The sequence below is a fragment of the Meles meles genome, chromosome 1 (assembly GCF_922984935.1).
Source record: "Meles meles chromosome 1, mMelMel3.1 paternal haplotype, whole genome shotgun sequence".
In the NCBI taxonomy this organism is placed as follows: domain Eukaryota; kingdom Metazoa; phylum Chordata; class Mammalia; order Carnivora; family Mustelidae; genus Meles; species Meles meles.
Genome location: NC_060066.1, coordinates 47,732,742 through 47,750,894, shown reverse-complemented (window position 1 = coordinate 47,750,894; position 18,153 = coordinate 47,732,742). Strand labels below are relative to the sequence as shown.

General features: G+C 36.2%; 1 pseudogene; it reads right to left on the bottom strand.

Annotated features, from left to right (window-relative positions):
* LOC123943427 overlaps positions 1 to 16,620 on the bottom strand; it is a 42,279-nt pseudogene extending 25,659 nt beyond the window's left edge.
* Between the last annotated feature and the right edge of the window lie 1,533 nt (positions 16,621 to 18,153).

The window sequence follows — 18,153 nt, the reverse complement described above, 5'->3', positions numbered from 1 at the left end:
TCCAATCCATGAGCATGGACTATTTTTCCCTTTGTGTAATCTTTAATTTTTTTCGTCAGTATTTTGTAGTTTACAGAGTACAGGTTTTTCACTTCATTGGTTAAGTTTATTCCAAGATATTTTATTCTTTTTGGTGCAATCGTATATGGGATTGTTTTCTTAATTTCCTTTCTGTTGCATCATTATTAGTACATAGAAATGAAACAGATTTCTTTATATTGTCACCTGTGACTTTACTGAGTTCATTTATCAGTTCTAGCAATTTTTTGGTGAAGTCTTCAGGGTTTTCTATATAGAGTGTCTGCCATCTACAAATACTGGAAGTTGTAGTTCCTACTGATTTGGATGCCTTTTATTTCTTTTTCTTTTCTGATTGCTGTAGCTAATACTTGCAGTGCTATGTTGATTAAAATTGGTGAGGGAACATCCTTGTCCTGTTCTTAATCTTAGGGGAAAATCTCTCAGTTTTTCACCATTGAGCGTGATGTTAACTGTAAGTTTTTCATTTTTGGCCTTTATTAAGTTGAGGTATGTTCCCCCTAAACTTACTTTGTTGAGGATTTTTTAAAAATCAGGAATGGGTCGTACTTTGTCCAATGTTTTTTCTGCATTTATTGAAATGATCATCTGATTTTTATCCTTTCTCTTTTTGATATGATGTATCATGTTGACTGAGTTACAAATATTGAACCACACTTGCATCCTAGAAATAAATCCCACTTGATTGCTAATATTTTATTGAAGAGTTTTGCATCTATGTTCAATCAGAGGCATTGGCCTATAGTTCTCTTTTGTAGTGCCTTTATCTGGTTTTGGTATCAAAAACCAGGTATTTCTGGCCTCTAGAATGAATTTGGAGCTTTTCTTCCTCTTCTATTTTTTTGAAAAGTTTGAAAAAAAGGGTAATGAATTCTTCCTTAAATACTTGGTAAAATTCACCCCTAAAGCTGTCTAGTTTGGTCTTTGGGGGATTTTTTTTTGGGGGGGGGGAGTTTTTTGATTACTGATTAAAAAAACTGCTGGTAATCAGTCTGTTCAAATTTTCAATTTCTTCCTTCTTCAGTTTTGGGGGGTTACATGTTTCTAGGTATTTATCCATTTCTTCTACGTTGTCCAATTTGTTGGCATATATTTTTTCATAATATTCTCTTAAAAATCTTTGTATTTCTGAGGAGTCAATTGTTATTTCTTCCCTGTCATTTCTGATTTTGTTTATTTGAATCCTCTCTCTTTTTTAGATGGGTCTAGCTAAAGATTTATCAATTTTGTTAATGTTTTCAAAGAACTAACTCCTAGTTCATCAATCTGTTCAACTGCTCTTTCTTTAGTTTCCATATAATTTCTGCTCTAATCTTTATGATTTCCTTCCTTCTACTTGTTTCCATATAATTTCTGCTCTAATCTTTATGATTTCCTTCCTTCTACTTGTTTCGGGATTTGTTTGTTCTTTTTTTAGTTCCTTTAGGTGGAAGGCTAAATTTTTATTGGAGATTTTTCTTGCTTCTTGAGGTAGGCTCATATTGCTGATAATTGTCTTAGATGGCCTTGTTGTATCCTAAAGACTTGGACCATTGAGTTTTCATTTTCATTTGTTTCCATGTATTTTTTTTTTAATTTTCTCTTTGATTTCTAGGTTGACTCATTCATTGTTTAGTAGAATGTTAATTAATCTCCCATGTACTTGGTGTTCTTTCCAGATGTTTTCTTGTGGTTGATTTCTAGTTTCATAGCATCGTGGTTGGAAAAGATGCATGATATGACTTTAATCAGTTCTTCTTTCTTTTTTTCTTTTTTTATTAACATATAATGTATTATTTGCATTAGGGCTACAGGTCTGTGAATTATCAGTCTTACACAATTCACAGCATTCACCATAGTACATACCCTCCCCAATGTCCATAACCCAGCCACCTTATCTCTCCCCACCCACCCACCCCCCAGCAACCCTCAGTTTGTTTCCCGAGATTAAGAGTCTCTTATGGTTTGTCTTGTTGTGACTTGTTTTGTTGCCTAACATGTGCTCTACTTTGAAGAACGTTTCATGTGTACTTGAGAAGAATGTGTATTCTGCTGCTTTAGTAAGGAATGTTCTGAATATATCTGCTGGCTTTCTCTAGTCCAGTTTGTCATTTAAAGCCACTGTTTTCTTGTTGATTTTCTGTTTGAATGATCTGTCCACTGATGTAAGTGAGGTTTTAAAGTCCCCTTCTGTTATTGCTTTATTATCTTACTTCCTTTATGTTTATTTATGTTTGCTTTATATATTTGGGTGCTCCCATGTTGGGTGCATAAATATTTACAATTGTTTTATCTTTTTGCTAGATTGTTCCTTTTATGATTATGTAGCATCCTTCTCTGTCTCAGTTTTTGTTTTAAAGTCTATTTTGTCCCATATAAGTATTGCTAGTCTGGTTTTCTTTTCATTTCCATTTGCATGGAAAATGCTTTTCCATCCCTTCACTTTCAATCTGCATGAATCTTTAGGTCTGAAATGAGTCTTTTGTAGGCAGAATATAGAAAGGTCTTCCTTTTTTATCTCTCTCATCACCCTACATCTTTTGACTGTAGTATTTAGCCCACTTACATTCAAGTTTATTACTAACAGGTATGTATTTATTGCCATTTTGTCTTTTGTTTTAATGTTGCTTTGTAGTTCTTCCCTGTTTCTTCTCTTGCTCTCTTCTCTGATGATTAGTCACTCTCTTCAGTAATATATATGGATTCCTATCTGTGCTATTTAATTTTGACATATCTAATACCAGTTTTCAATTTGTAGTTACTGTTAGGTTTACTTATAACATCTTATGCATATAAGTCTACATTAAGTTGATCATTGTTTAATTTTGAACCCATTCTGAAAGCATTAAATTTTTACTCCTTTACTCCCCACATTTTAGATATATAGTACCATGCATTATGTTATTTTATTAATCCCTTGACTGATTTATATAGATACACTTAATTTTACAGTTTTTGTGCTTACTAGTTTTCTTACTCCTACTTACTGACTTATCTTTCCACTTATCTTTCCTTTAGCACTTTTTGTAAGGTTGATTTAGTGGTGATGAATCCCTTTAACTTTCATTTGTCTGGAAAACTCTATCTCTCCTTCTAGTCTGAATGATAGTTTTGCTAGATAGTTTTGCTAGATTCTTGGTTCAATTTTTTTTTTCTTTCAGCTCTTCAAATATATCATGCCACTCTCTTCTGGCCTACAAAATTTCTGTTGAAAATTAGCTCGTAGCCTTATGGGTTTCCCTTGTTCATAAATGTTTGCTTTCCCTTTGCTTCTTTTAAAATTCTCTATTTATCACTACATTTTACTTTTTTTTTTTTTTTTTTTTTTTTTTTTTTTTTTTTTTAAAGATTTATTTATTTGACAGAGAGAAATCACAAGAGAGGCAGGCAGAGAGAGAGGAAGGGAAGCAGGCTCTCCGCTGAGCAGAGAGCCCGATATGGGACTCGATCCCAGGACCCCGAGATCATGACCCGAGCTGAAGGCAGCGGCTTAACCCACTGAGCCACCCAGGCGCCCCTACATTTTACTATTTTAAATACTATGTTTCTTGGTGTGGACCTACTTACATTGATCTTGTTGGGGGTTTTCTGTGCCTTCTGGATCTGGGTGTCTGTTTCATTTCCCAATTTTGGAGGTTTGCAGCTATTTCTTCATATAAATTTTCTGCCCCCTTTTCTCTCTCTTCTCTTCCGGAGATTCGTATGATGCAAATGTTGTTATGCTTGTTGGTGTCACTTAATCTATTTTCATTGTTGATTAGTTCTTTTCCTTCCTCCTGTCAGCTTGATTGTTTTCCATTAGTCTTTAGCTCCAGATGACTGATTTATTCTTCAAGTTTCTCTACTCTACAATTTATTCTATCTAGTGTATTTTTAAAAATTTTTTTATTTATTTCTTATTTTTTTTTATAAACATATAATGTATTTTTATCCCCAGCAGTATAGGTCTGTGAATCGCCAGTTTTACACACTTCACAGCACTCACCATAGCACATACCCTCCATAATGTCCATAACCCCACTCTCCCTCTCCCAACCCCCTCCCCCCAGCAACCCTCAGTTTGTTTTGTGAGATTAAGAGTCACTTATGGTTTGTCTCCCTCCCAATCCCATCTCCTTTCATTTATTCTTCTCCTATTCCCTAACCCCCATGTTGCATCTCCACTTCCTCATATCAGGGAGATCATATGATACATGTCTTTCTCTGATTGACTTATTTCACTAAGCATGATACCCTCTACTTCCATTCACGTTGTTGCAAATGGCAAGATTTAATTTCTTTTGATGGCTGCATAGTATTCCATTGTGTATATATACCACCTCTTCTTTATCCATTCATCTGTTGATGGACATCTAGGTTCATTCCATAGTTTGGCTATTGTAGACATTGCTGCTATAAACATTCGGGTGCACGTGCCCCTTCGGATCACTACGTTTGTATCTTGAGGGTAAATACCCAGTAGTGCAATTGCTGGGTCATAGGGCAGTTCTATTTTCAACATTTTGAGGAACCTCCATGCTGTTTTCCAGAGTGGTTGCACCAGCTTGCATTCCCACCAACAGTGTAGGAGGGTTCCCCTTTCTCCACATCCTCGCCAGCATCTGTCATTTCCTGACTTGTTAATTTTAGCCATTCTGACTGGTGTGAGGTGATATCTCATTGTGGTTTTGATTTGTATTTCCCGGATGCCGAGTGACGTGGAGCACTTTTTCATGTGTCTGTTGGCCATCTGGATGTCTTCTTTGCAGAAATGTCTGTTCATGTCCTCGGCCCATTTCTTGATTGGATTGTTTGTTCTTTGGGTGTTGAGCTTGCTAAGTTCCTTATAGATTTTGGACACTAGCCCTTTATCTGATATGTCATTTGCAAATATCTTCTCCCATTCTGTCAGTTGTCTTTTGGTTTTGTTAACTGTTTCCTTTGCTGTGCAAAAGCTTTGGATCTTGATGAAATCCCAATAGTTCATTTTTGTCTTTGCTTCCCTTGCCTTTGGCGGTGTTCCTAGGAAGATGTTGCTGCGGCTGAGGTTGAAATGGTTGCTGCCTGTGTTCTCGTCAAGGATTTTGCTGGATTCCTTTCTCATATTGAGGTCCTTCATCCATTTGGAGTCTATTTTCGTGTGTGGTGTAAGGAAGTGGTCCAATTTCATTTTTCTGCATGTGGCTGTCCAATTTTCCCAGCACCATTTATTGAAGAGGCTGTCTTTTATCCATTGGACATTCTTTCCTGCTTTGTCGAAGATTAGTTGACCATAGAGTTGAGGGTCTATTTCTGGGCTCTCTATTCTGTTCCATTGATCTATGTGTCTGTTTTTTGCCAGTACCATGCTGTCTTGATGATGACAGCTTTGTAATAGAGCTTGAAGTCCGGAATTGTGATGCCACCAACTTTGGCTTTCTTTTTCAATATTCCTTTGGCTATTCAAGGTCTTTTCTGGTTCCATATAAATTTTAGGATGATTTGTTCCATTTCTTTGAAAAAAATGGATGGTATTTTGATAGGGATTGCATTAAATGTGTAGATTGCTTTAGGTAGCATAGACATTTGCACAATATTGATTCTTCCAATCTAGGAGCATGGAACATTTTTCCATTTCTTTGTGTCTTCTCAATTTCTTTCATGAGTACTTTATAGTTTTCTGCATATAGATTCTTAGCCTCTTTGGTTAGGTTTACTCCTAGGTATCTTATAGTGTTGGGTGCAATTGTAAATGGGATTGACTCCTTAATTTCTCTTTTTTCTGTCTTGTTGTTAGTATACAGAAATGTAACTGCTTTCTGTGTATTGATTTTATATCCTGACACTTTACTGAATTCCTGTACAAGTTCTAGTAGTTTTGGAGTGGAGTCTTTTGGGTTTTCCACATATAGTATCATATCGTCTGTGAAGAGTGATAATTTGACTTCTTTGCCGATGTGGATGCCTTTAATTTCCTTTTGTTCTCTGATGGCTGAGGTTAGGACTTCTAGTCCTATGTTGAATAGCAGTGGTGATAATGGACATCCCTGCCGTGTTCCTGACCTTAATGGAAAAGCTTTCAGTTTTTCTCCATTGAGAATGATATTTGCGGTGGGTTTTTCATAGATGGCTTTGATAATATTGAGGTATGTGCCCTCTATCCCTACACTTTGAAGAGTTTTGATCAGGAAGGGATGCTGTACTTTGTCAAATGCTTTTTCAGCATCTATGGAGAGTATCATATGGTTCTTATTTTTTCTTTTATTATATTGTATCACATTGATTGATTTGCGAATGTTGAACCAACCCTGTAGCACTGGAATAAATCCCACTTGGTCATGGTGAATAATCCTTTTAATGTACTGTTGAATTCTATTGGCTAGTATTTTGGTGAGAATTTTTGCATCTGTGTTCATCAAGGATATTGGTCTGTAGTTCTCTTTTTTGGTGGGATCCTTGTCTGGTTTTGGGATCAGGGTGATGCTGGCCTCATAAAATGAGTTTGGAAGTTTTCCTTCCATTTCTATTTTTTGGAACAGTTTCAGGAGAACAGGAATTGGTTCTTCTTTAAATGTTTGGTAGAATTCCCCTGGGAAGCCATCTGGCCCTGGGCTCTTGTTTGTTTGGAGATTTTTTTTTTAAATATTTTATTTATTTATTTGACACAGAGAGAGAGATCACAAGTAGGCAGAGAGACTGGCAGAGAGAGAGGAGTAAGCAGGCTTCATGCTGAGCAGAGAGCCCGATGCGGGGCTGGATCCCAGGACCCTGAGATCATGACCTGAGCTCTAGGCAGAGGCTTAACCCACTGAGCCACTCAGGCGCCCCTGTTTGGAAATTTTTGATGACTGTTTCAATCTCCTTACTGGTTATGGGTCTGTTCAGGTTTTCTATTTCTTCCTGGTTCAGTTGTGGTAGTTTATATGTCTCTAGGAATGCATCCATTTCTTCCAGATTGTCACATTTGTTGGCATAGAGTTGCTCATAGTATGTTCTTATATTTGTCTATATTTCTTTGGTGTTAGTTGTGATCTCTCCTTTTCATTCATGATTTTATTAATTTCGGTCCTTTCTCTTTTCTTTTTGATAAGTCTGGCCAGGGGTTTATCAATCTTATTGATTCTTTCAAAGAACCAGCTCCTAGTTTCGTTGATTTTTTCTATTTTTTTTTTTTTTTGGTTTCTATTTCATTGATTTCTGCTCTGGTCTTTATGATTTCTCTTCTCCTGCTGGGTTTAGGGTTTCTTTCTTGTTCTTTCTCCAGCTCCTTTACATGTAGGGTTAGGTTGTGTACTTGAGACCTTTCTTGTTTCTTGAGAAAGGCTTGTACCACTATATATTTGCCTCTCAGGACTGCCTTTGCTGTGTCCCACAGATTTTGAACCGTTGTGTTTTAATTATCATTTGTTTCCATGAATTTTTTCAATTCTTCTTTAATTTCCTGGTTGACCCATGCATTCTTCAGAAGGATGCTTTTTAGTCTCCATTTATTTGGGTTCTTTGCAAATTTACTCTTGTGATTGAGTTCTAGCTTCAGAGCATTGTGGTCTGAAAATATGCAGGGAATGATCCTAATCTTTTGATACCGGTTGAGACCTGATTTAGGACCCAGGATGTGATCTATTCTGGAGAACGTTCCATGTGCACTAGAGAAGAATGTGTATTCTGTTGCTTTGGGATGAAATGCTCTGAATATATCTGTGATGTCCATCTGGTTCAGTGTATCATTTAAGGCCTTTATTTCCTTGTTGATCTTTGGCTTGGATGATCTGTCCATTTCAGTGAGGGGAGTGTTAAAGTCCCCTACTATTATTGTATTATTGTTGATGTGTTTCTTTGATTTTGTTATTAATTGGTTGATATAGGTGGCTGCTCCCACGTTAGGGGCATAGATATTTAAAATTGTTAGATCTTCTTGTTGGACAGACCCTTGGAGTATGATATAGTGTCCTTCCTCATCTCTTATTATAGTCTTTGGCTTAAAATCTAATTGATCTGATATAAGGATTGCCACCCCAGCTTTCTTCTGATGCCCATTAGCATGGTAAATTGTTTTCCACCCTCTCACTTTAAATCTGGAGGTGTCTTCACATCTAAAATGAGTTTCTTGTAGGCAACATATAGAAGGGTTTTGGTTTTTTATCCATTCTGATACCCTGTGTCTTTTGATTGGTACATTTAGCCCATTAACATTCAGGGTAACTATTGAGAGATATGAATTTAGTGCCATTATATTGCCTGTAAGGTGTATATTGTCTCTGTACCTTTCTGATCTACTACTTTTAGGCTCTCTCTTTGCTTAGAGGACCCCTTTCAATATTTCCTGTAGAGCTGGTTTGGTGTTTGCAAATTCTTTCAGTTTTTGTTTGTTTATCTCTCCTTCTACTTTCAATGATAGCCTAGCTTGATAGATTATTCTTGGCTGCATGTTTTTCTCATTTAGTGCTCTGAATATATCATGCCAGCTCTTTCTGGCCTGCCAGGTCTCTGTGGATAAGTCTGCTGCTAATCTAACATTTTTACCACTGTATGTTACAGACTTCTTTTCCCAGACTGCTTTCAGGATTTTCTTTTTGTCACTAAGACTTGTAAATTTTACTATTAGGTGATGGGGTGTGGACCTATTCTTGTTGACTTTGAGGGGGGTTCTCTGCATCTCCTGGTTTTTGATGCTTGTTCCCTTTGCCATATTAGGGAAATTCTCTCCAATAATTCTCTCTAATAGACCTTCTGTTCCCCTCTCTCTTTCTTCTTCTTCTGGAATCCCAATTATTCTAATGTTGTTTCTTCTTATGGTGTCACTTATCTCTCGAATTTTCCCCTCATGGTCCAGCAGCTGTTTGTCCCTCTTTTGCTCAGCTTCTTTATTCTTTGTCATTTGGTCTTCTATATCACTAATTCTTTCTTTTGCGTCATTTATCCTAGCAGTGAGAGCCTCCATTTTTGATTGCACCTCATTAATAGCTTTTTTGATTTCAACTTCGTTAGATTTTAGCTCTTTAATTTCTCCAGGAGGGGCTTTTATATCTCCAGAGAGGGTTTCTCTAATATCTTCCATGCCTTTTTGGAGCCTGACTAGAACCTTCAGAATCTTCATTCTGAAGTCTAGATCTGACATATTATCAATGTCTGCATTGATTAGGTCCCTAGCCTTCAGTACTGCCTCTTGTTCTTTTTGTTGTGGTGAATTTTTCCACCTTGTCATTTTGTCCGGATAAAAGTATATGAAGGAGCAAGTAAAATACTAAAAGGGTGGAAAAGACCCCAGAAAAAAGCACTTTAAGCAAGTCAGAAGAGACCCCAAATCATGGGGGGGGGGGGGAGAAAGGGGATAAAAAGAGGTTCAGAAAAAAAGGAAAGAATTAAAAAAAGAAAACAAATAAAGAAAAAATATAAAAAAGAAAGAAAAAATATATATATTAGAGAAACTATTTAAAAAACGTTAAAAAAGAAAAGGGTAAAAGTTTAAAAAAGTTTAGCAGAAGAAGAGAAAAATTGAAAAAAAATTAAATTAACCACAAGACTAAAGAATCATGGGGAGAAAGCCATGAGTTCGTGCTTTGCTTTCTCCGCCTCTGGAATTCTGCTGCTTTCCTTGGTATTGAACCTGCTTTCCTTTGTAGGTGAACTTCATCCTGGCTGGACTTTTTGTTGATCCTCTGGGGGAGGGGCCTGTTGTAGTGATTCTCAAGTGTCTTTTCCTGAGGTGTAATTGCACCGCCCTTTCCTGGGGCTGGACTAAGTAATCCACTTGGTTTGCTTTTGGGAATTTTTGTTCCCTCAACGCTTTCCATAGAGTTCCTCTGGAATGAAAATGGCAGCCTCCCAGTCTCTGGCCCGAAGGAGCCAAGAGCCCGGAGCCCCACTCCTCAGTGCGCCCCCAGAGAACAGCGCCTAATCACTCCCATATCCCCGGCCTCCAGCCGCGCTCCGAGCTCACCCAGCCTGCGACCAGTTCAAGGTAACCCCGAGCTGAGAGCTCAGTCCTCGGCTCTGTCTCTGTATCCAGCTTCCCTGTTCTAATACCTGCAAGCTCTGAGACACTCCAACATCCCTGATCCTTCTGTGCCCCTGCAGGACCTGCGGCCATGCTGACCCCACATGGCTTCACCCCGGTTTAGCCTCTGGAGCAATGTCCCTCAGTGAAACAGACTTTTAAAAGTCCTGATTTTGTGCTCCGTTCTTCCGCCGCTTGCCGGGAGCTGGCCCCTCCCCCGCTGTCTATCTTCCCGTCATTTTGGATTCACTTCTCTGCCAGTCCTACCTTTCAGAAAGTGGTTGATTTTCTGTTTCTAGAATTGCTGTTCTTCTTCTCTTCGATCTCCCATTGGATTTGTAGGTGTTTTCAATGTTTAGATAAGCTGTCTAGCTGATCTCCTGCTACCTTGATGTATTCTCAGCCTGCTAGTTCTCTGCCATCTTGACTCCTCTCCTAGTGTATTTTTAATTTCAGTTTTGAGTTCTTCATTGCTGATTGGTTCTTTTTTATGTTTTCTATCTCTTTGTTGAAGCTCTCACTGAGGTCTTACATTCTTTTTTAAGTCCAGAGAGTTTCTTTATTACCATAACTTTACATTCTCTATCAAGCATTCTATCTCCATTTTATTTAGCTTTCTGCTTGTGTTTTGTCCTGTTCTTTCATTTGAGACACATTTCTCTTTCTCCTCACTTTATCTAACTCTGTGTCTATTTCTATGTGTTAGCTATGTCTCCTGCTCTTGCATATAATGGTTTATGAAGAAAAAGTCCTGTGGTGCTCTGTAGGTAAATGTCTCCTGTTCACCAGAACCTGACACTTTAGTGATGTCTCTCGTGTGTGTTCTGTGTGCCCTTCTGTTGTGGCTGAGCTATGTTTGCCTTCATTCCAGGTATCTACATAAATCTCTTTGCCTGTTGTTGGCAGGATTTGATTTCTGTGTGGTTAATGGGCCAATCTGGGGTGAGTTGAGCTTGAGTTGTGTCTGACCAGGCACTTGCCAAAGCTGTGATTGCACAGAACTACTAGATGCTCTCCCCGTATTGTACCTGGGAGGCTTTCATTGGTGGCTGAGGCCTGCAGTAAACTAGATGTCTACCCCAATCCACAGCTAGGGCCACAGTTGAACTGGCATGTGTGGTTATTTTCCTGTTTCCTTGGTATTGGAGTCACTTTGAAAAGGTTTTGGCTTCTTTGGGCACTGCTTGCAAAATGCCATGCTTGTGGCACCACTTTATATAAACTCCTACAGAGGGGGAAGTTTACAGAAGAATGAGGGAGTGGGGTGTTCTGTTACCAAGTTAGGTGGAGAGTGTTCATACTGAACAGGTTCTTGCAGTTGTCCCTGTATCTAGGCTGGAGGTAGGGGAGGGAAATGGCACATCAGCTCTTCAGTTCTTGAAGAAGTCTCCCAACAATCTCTGCCCCTCCTGTGCACTCTCTATGATGAGTGAACAAATCTCCCTCCCATATACCAAAAGCATTTTTCAAAGGGCTCCTTCAGTGCTATATCTCAGCAGGGCTCTTTGTTGTGCTGCCACTTTAAAGGCAGGGATTTATTTACCTTTCACCCTCTGGCTCTGCCAGAACCAAGCCCACTGATTTTTAAATTTCCAGGTGTTAAGTCCCACTGATTGTAAGAACTCGAGAATTAGGCCCCTCTGGTTTTCAAAACCGAGTGCTATAGATATTGGTCTTCCCTGTGTGGGTCCCTTGTGCCTGGGGTTCCTGGTATGTTCTGTCCATTTCCTCTCTCTGCACCCATGAAATTCCTCTCCCTATAGACTGTCCCACTAGTCAGTTTGGCTCCCAACCATGTCTCCATACTTCTATCCTCTTCAATGTGGCCTCTTCTATACATATAACTGTGAAGAGTATTTTCTGCTAGACTTTGGGTCATTTTCTGGGTTATTTACATTGATATGGATATTATCTAAGTGTATCTGTGGGACAAGGTGAATTTAATTTCCTGGCCTACTCTGCCACCTCCCCAGAAGTCTCTGCTTTCTCTTTGTCCATAGATTCTCCTGGTCCTGGATGAAAGTGCAATTTTAAGTCATGTTCCTCCATCTTCTAAACCATTTTAGATGGATGCTAAATAAAATAAAATTGATTAATTTGAATTTCTATTCTACTCTTCCTCCAACTTTTGGTAAACATTCTGAGATGTTTATTATTGACAGCAGAATGGTAACAATTTATGTCTAAGCATTTACAGGTTAGTTGATTAATTTAGTCAATTTTTGGTAAAGATTGTTCTAATAGGTTTGGCAAAATTTATATAAAATATTTTATTTATTTTTTCCATCATTTTGTTAATTGATGTAAAAATCTTAAGGGCTGGTTTTATCTATGAAATGTATAATTATGTGTGGGTTAGCTGGGAGTTGGATATTGTAAAATAAAATAAAGTATTCATTATTAAACCATTTACATTTCAAAAATGTTTGTCTGAGGCAAGAGATAATAGTTCTTTACAATCCTAAATTCTTCTTTTTTTGACATACCATTTTGGTTTTCCTTTCTGTATTGTCTCATCCTTATCTTTCACTTCCTTTCCCTTCTCATGGTTTACCACGTTTATTTTCCTATTAAGTAGTAAGTGTTATGTAAATAGCCATAGAATGAAGCCTGTTTCTTCTGATGCCAGTTCACAGTCTGAGAAGTCTTTGAAAGTGTTTTCTTTCAAAGGAAATGATTTTCTTTTAAAGGTAGTGAGAATTCTGAGGCAGAGATTTCCCTAAGGGGAGTGAAACATTTAAACATTTCTTTTAGCTTATAATTGTCCATTCATGCACAGGAATTGCTGTGCTTGTCTTTGACCCCTTTCCACATTGATTTTTGGAAGTAGTTGAACAGTCTAGCATTTAATTCTTACAAATTTCTTCAAAGTGCAAGCTGTACACAGCCTGCATGCAATTATTACTTTTTAGATGCTTAATGCAGTCTAATTCTGGATAAACTTTTTTTTCCTTTTTGAAAATAATAATGAGGGGTACCTGGGTGGCTCAGTCAGTTAAGCATATGCCTTCTGCTCAGGTCATGATCCCAGAGTCCTGGGGTTGAGACCCACATTGGGCTCCGTGCTCAGTGGGGAGTCTGCTTCTCCCTCTGCTCTTCATGCTTGTACTCTCTTTTCTTGCTCTCTCAAATAAATAAATAAAATCATTACAAAAATAAGAGTAATGAATATTTTTCTAAATTAAACTTAGGTACAGGTTTCCCTCACTATTGAAAGTTTATGTTATAACCACTTTGCTTTTACAAAAGACCTACATTAGTAGCTATTTTTCACTAATCAAAAGAAGTCCAAAGAGAAGTATCACTTTTTTGAAATTGTATTGCTCTTTGTGTGATTTTGGTGTATGACATGTTTCATACACTATACTCCTAGATAGCTGGAAAAACCTGTATTTCAAAATGATTCAACATAAAATTGTTAAAGGTTATAATTCTAATATTGTTTTCATAGCTAAGAGATAAGCTTTAGAGACTTTTCTAGCACTTTGATTCCTGTTTCTTTTTACACATTATTTCATAACACTGTTCTTTGTTTATAATATAATTCTTAGTGGAACAAAAACAAAGACATATAATCGGTTTTCTATCTGTTCTTTCAATGTACAGAACTTGTATTTCATTTCATTTAACAGCAATATTCTGAAAATTATAAATATAAGTAGTGATCTGCTTCAAGATATTACAATGAATCTTTTATGTTTTCTGATACTTATTACAAATTGAAATGAATTATTTTCCTTTTACAGATGTGAATACATATTTAATATGACCAAGTTCAGTTGATGAATTAAGAGTATTATACTCAAAGAAAGATTTCCTATTCACAATTTAGAGCAATTGAAATTTATCATTCTTTTACAATGTACTTTTTATTTTTGGTAGGACATTTTAAAGAGAAACTTATTCATTATAATGAGCCAGTAAGTTTTTCTTCAACATGGTATTCATAAAGGGTTATGCAATTTAATTAGCAGGACATAAAAACACTGTTTATGTCAAGGGCTATGGAATTATTTTTGAACTCCTGGTGATTAGCAGTTCTATTCTAGAGTCACAGATCAGGGACACCTGGGTGGTTTAGTTGGTTAAGTGTCAGACTCTTTATTCAGGTCATGTTTTCAGGATCCTGAGACAGAGCCCCGCATTGGGTTCTGTGATGGGGATGGAGCCTGCTTAAGATTCTCTCTCTCTGCCCCTTCACCTCTCAAAAAAAAAAAAAAGAAAAAAAAAAGAAAAAGAAAAAGACCCCAATCACATAATCTTAGAGTAAGAAAGACAAAAGAGAACAAAATTCTAAGAACACCAGATTTAATCTCATTTATTAGGGGGATGAAACTAATGGACTTAATGATGAACAATTAATTTTTGTCACCTTCAGCCCTCCTTCACTTGTCACCTTTGCGAGGTGGGGATCCTGGTGGTCAGAGCTGAAGTGATGGGGGGGACTACCAAGTGATGATAAGTAGACGTCTTTATTTCTTACAATCTCTTCTTTTATACCTTTCACAAGATCCAATTACAAACATATATAGATTTATGTGCAGGGCATGGGCTATGTGTGAGATGTGATTTATGTGTAGGCAATCAAGTGAGACAAGTAAACAAGGATTATCTCTTAGCCTTAAATGACAATATCTCTTAGTTCTAAATGACAAGAGCAAGTTAAGGATTCTCCACATTTATCAGATCTATCTAAAGGAGGACATGAAAACACTCCAGGGATCCTCCCATGTTTATTCCGGGTGTCCACCCATCTCCTGGAGTTTTCTCACAGGGTTCCACATGATCCCAGTCACATTGGCGAGGATCCAGTTTGTGTTCCAACATTCACCCATGCATCTTTCCATCTTTTCCTCCCAGGATTATGTAAAACCCAAAACCACAATTTCTCAAATAACAAATTCATTTTTAGTTCTTCTTGCTTTACTCAAATCCCAATCTTTTTTTTTTAAGATTTTATTTATTTATTTGACAGACAGAGACCACAAGTAGGCAGAGAGGCAGGCAGAGAGAGAGGGGAGAAAGCAGGCTCCCAGCTGAGCAGAGAGCCCAATGTGGGGCTCAATCCCAGGACCCTGGGATCATGACCTGAGCCGCAGGCAGAGGCTTTAACCCACTGAGCCACCAAGGCGCCCCTCAAATCCCAATCTTAATAACAGTGTTTCTTTTATTTTTTCCACCCTTTGTACCCTCATTTATTCCTCCCCAACTGATGGTAATCATTATTCTATTGTATTATGAAGTTTTATTATAAAACAGTGATTACTTAATGTAACTTAAATAAAATGAGATTTTCTACTAAGAAATAACTTCTGTGAACCAGGACTGTGTTAAGAACAAGGTAAGATAGATGAAGGAATCTAATTTTTTTTATCACACTTATACAGGTATAATTATCATACAAATAACTTCCAAGTACTTAAAATATATAATTCAGTAACTTGTGTCATATGTAGTCACCCAGGAAAACATCGCCATAATCAAGATACTAAACAGATCCATCTCTTCCATTAGATTTTTTTGTGCCTCTTGATAATTCTGCCATGCTCTACCTCCTCATCTTTCTTGAAATAACTGATCCAGTTTCTGTCACAATAGGTTAGTTTGCACTTTTAGAATTTCCTATGACTGGAATCACACAAATGTACTCTTTTTTTTTTTGTCTTCTTTTATTCCACAAAATTATTTTTAAATTTATCCATTTCATTTCATTTATCAATAGTTCATTGTATTGTTGAGTAAATCTCATTGTATGGATATATCATAATTTATCCAATCACCTACTATAGACATTTTCTTTAACAGTTTTTGGGCCATTACAAATAAATGTGCTAAAATATCCATGTACAGGTCTTTGTATGAAAATATACTTTCATTTTTCTTGGATAAATGCAAATGGGTAAAATGGATGTGTTGTGTGGTAGCTATATGATTATTCTTAAAATATTCCCAGTTTTTAAAAATGGCTGTACCATTGTACATTCTCACCAGTGTGTACAGAGTACTAGTTCCCCATATCGTTGGCAACTTGTTATGGTCAGGCTTTTTAAATATATTTACTCTTTTTTTTTTTTTTTTTTTTTAGAGAGCGGTTAGGAGAAAAAGGGGGGCGGGCAAAGACTCTTAAGCAGGCTCCATGCCCAGTGCTGAGCCTGACACCAGCTAAATCTCATAATCCTGAGATCATAACCTAAATTGATATCAAGAGTCAGATGTTTAATGGACTGAATCACCCAGGTGACCCTTAAATATATTTATGCTAATAGATATGTGACATTGTGGTTTTAATTTCTATTCCTAATGATTAATGATGTTGAATATCTTTTCCATGTTTATCTATTATCCCATCACATTCATTAGTGTCTAGAATGTAAATATTTAACCAAGCATCAACTCTTGTAATTAGCTTCCTAAGAGCACCCCTCCCTAAATCTTCCATCTACTGAATTGTGATAGGTACCATGTGTATTTCTTTATATTTGCTAGTTTAATTGATTTTACAATGAAAGTCTGTTTCTCTCACTGGTCTTTTCATCAGTGTATCCATAATAAAATATGAGTGATTATCTCTTAGTAAATATTTGCCTACTGGATAAAAAAATAATGAATATATTTTTGTTTCCTTACCTAACTTTTTCGGGCCCCATATCGTTATGCATCTACCTATAGGAAATGCCCTCTGAACATATTCAAAGTATGTATTACCATGAAAATTCAACATAAAGTATTTGTCAATTTATCATTAAACTCACTTTTTTTTTTACTGTAATGACTGTTATTTAGACCATTCAGATTCCTTTTAAATTCTGAATTCTCAGTATGTTATTGTGTAGGCAATCAGTATTACATTATTATCAATATTCACCTTTATGTTATATATTACTGTATTCTTGATGCTAATAAATGTAAAATAAAAATTTCTGGTAAATGAACACAAAATGAACTTATAAACACATTATCAATAAATGATCAAAGTTAGGAGTAAAAAATGAATTTTATTGTAGTTGTCATTTGATATTTAAAAAACAATTCTACATAAAACCAGCACTTACCAAGTCACTGTATTTGAAATTTATTAGTCAATAGAAGGTAAAGTAGCAAATTTAAAGACTCTTGAAAAAGTAGTAATGTCTAGCTACAGACACAATTGTCTTGATAGTTTCTCCAAAATTGAGTGAAGTTTGAATGAGCTCACATACTTTTTAAAACTTTGTAAGTTATCTCTATAGTAAATATTTTCTAAAAGAATGTAGGAGTAAAATAATTTATATTTCTATACTTGAATAAACTCTTATCAGGTTTAATACTATTTAATGTCTGCTACACAGATTTTAATCTATCATTCAGCATTAGTACTCTGTGTTGTGAAGAAACTTTTTACATTTCACAGAAATGTGAGTTTTTGACAGGCTATGACAGCACTTTATTAAAAGGTCATTGAATGTATTTTCTCTATGGAATTCCTATTTTCTCAGGAGAAATTACAACCCCAAATCACTTCTTTGCCTTGGTTCAAAGAGATTAAGAAACTACTTGCTCATCAAATTAAAATTTTGTTTTTTACTTGACTTCTATGGGAGGGAGTTAAAAACCATAAAAGGATTTAGAAAACTCTCAGGTTGACTTGGATATAATAATTATGTTGAATAAAATATAATAAATGTGAAACTTTACTGTTCATAAAAATAGTTGGTTAAATCGCAATAGAGAACAAACAAGTCAGATATCATTTTATGGATAAGAAAGACCAAAAGATTCCCTGAGTGTCTGAAACAGGTTATGCATTTAAAATTCTTGCCACTTAATACTTGTTTCACTACAAGTTTTTTCCCTCCTAATTTTTTAATCATCATATGAATAGCTGATTTCATTGTTGGGGAAGAAAAAGAACAAAGAGTCTTGACTATCTTATAGCTCAAAGAAAGGAAGAGGTAAAAAAATAAATGATAGTTACATGACAAAATGATCCAGGAACCAGTTAGAAGTAGTTCCCAATGGCCTCATATGAGCTAGTAATAGATTAACACATGTAGAATAAAATTAATATCCATGAATATATGTTGATACATAAGTAACTAAATTACTTATGTAATTTAGTTAATAAATTACTGATGAAAAAAGAGAAAGTTCTTTATAGTAAAATACCAGTTAATGAACATAGAAAAACAATGGAAAAAGAA